A 2,262-nucleotide genomic window follows, 5' to 3' on the forward strand; every position below is an offset into this window, starting at 1 on the left:
AATTTTTTAATAAAAAATTTAAAATATTTATATATTTTGCAGATATATCTAAAATCCGATCTTAAAAATTGTGAATATTTGATCCTATGTTTTTAGTGCAGATCAGATTGATTAATTCGTCTTCATATATATATATACCAAAACAGATATTATCCAAATTTAAATCCATATTATTACGTCCCTGCTAAAAACCCGCCCCTAACATAGGAATAGGTATTTCCGAGTTCGAATAGTGTTGTTGCCATTTCTAATTAGAGTATCATAAATATTTATATCTAATTTATTATATTATTATATTATTTGATAAAAATATAAACACATTGAGAACCTAGTAATTCTTCTAGATCACTGGAAAGATCCAGAGAGAAGAACTTCGGAAATTGTTTGGTAGATTTGGAAGACACTTCTTCGACTTTAAAACAGCTGAATATGAAGCCTGCTACGTTAGGGTCAAATCACAGGGTTTCGGTGAAAACATACCTCCTTTGAGTTATCACTTCAGTATAAAAATTCCTATCTATTGGATGAACTTCATGTTAATAGTTGATAGTTTAAACAAGCTTGACTTTGGTTATTATATTCTGTTTTATTTTACCAAAAGAAAAAAGCTTTATTTTTATATTTATTTTTTATTTTTGTACAAAATCCTTAATTATTATTATATTATCTTACAATAGATAGTATTTTGACACCAAAAATACTGATACAGTGCATTTTGATATGAGTATGCATATTTTATTTTTTTAAAATATTTTAAAAAATATTTTATTTGAAATTAATATTTAATAACTAAAATTCTAAATATTTACAAATAAAATATATACATTTTATTATTTGAACTAATTAGTCAAATATCTATTAAAGAATAAAACTTACAAATAATATTATTATATTGTATTATAGGTAGTATTGTGCTGACACAAAAAATACTAACATAATATATTCTGATGCTAATATACATATTTATCTCTTCTCATAATATTTTAAAAAGTATTTTTTTTTAATTATAAAAAATTAACATTTGATGAATATATCTCATTGTTTAAATTAATTAATCAAATATCCATAAAAAGTAAAATCTACAAATAATATCTTTAATTAACATGTTTTACAAAAAATGGTTTTTTATTTTTGTGCAAAATCCTTGAAATAAATTAAATATCTATATTTAGATCGTTTTTGATTGTATAACATAATTTTATTTTGTAATTTCTGAATAACTATAAATTAAAAGAGGGTTTGTAATATTCACACCGCCATATTTAAACCCTAATAAAATCAAAATTAAACTCATTTAATTTGACTTGTTTGAGTGGGTTTGTTATTACTTATTAGTACTTAGCTGGAAGATAAAGTTTGTGTCACAAGTCACAAGTCACAACTCAACCAAAGTGCTCAACCAAAGAGCATTTGAACTTTCCTTTGACCCACGTTCTAACATATACTTGCGTCAAGTACTTAAGGTTTGAATTTGACTGCTTTAATTTAGTTTCAGTTCCATTGCCCTCAAATCTCAACATACATACCATATATATTTAGATTTATGTGACAAACTATAATAAAAAATTTTAAAGAGGTATTTATATTTTTTAAAAGTATAAATTTTTTATTTTGTGTTTGATAAATTAAAAAGATTATATATTTGTGTTTATAGTTTTCAAAAAATTATAGTACTTCTAAAAAATAAAACTTTTAAAAATTAACTTGTATTTTTAAAATTTAAAAGAATAATATAATTTCACATATTAACTAATTTTTAAATTTAATGTTTAAATTGATGTCTTTTATAATATTTTCAAATTTTAAAAATTAGTTTATCAAATATAATTGTTATTATTTATATTTATTAAAAGTTATTTTTAATTTAATTTATCAAATATAAAACTATACTTTTTAAAAAAATAGTTTTTATAAATTATTTTTAAAAAAAAAGTTTTATCAAATTAAATCTAAGGGTTGTATTAGCTTCACGTGGAACCAGATAACCTAACTTCTAGAAACAACTAGCTACAACTCTCCAACCTTATCAAATTGTATGTTTTGTTTTTAAAATAATAATCATTATAATAAAATAAAATAAAATGTTAAAGTGAAAAATAGACATGGGCACAGTTGCACGTGTGAAAAAATCACGCGAGAGGGGCAAATACGGTGATTGTGATAATCTTTCGGACAAAGGAATGAAATTGAAATAATGAAGGTTGTAATTCGAAACATAGAAAAAAACCGGAGAGAAAAGAGAGAAAATAGAAAACCCTTTCA

This window comes from Arachis duranensis, chromosome 2, assembly GCF_000817695.3.
Source record: "Arachis duranensis cultivar V14167 chromosome 2, aradu.V14167.gnm2.J7QH, whole genome shotgun sequence".
Taxonomy (NCBI): domain Eukaryota; kingdom Viridiplantae; phylum Streptophyta; class Magnoliopsida; order Fabales; family Fabaceae; genus Arachis; species Arachis duranensis.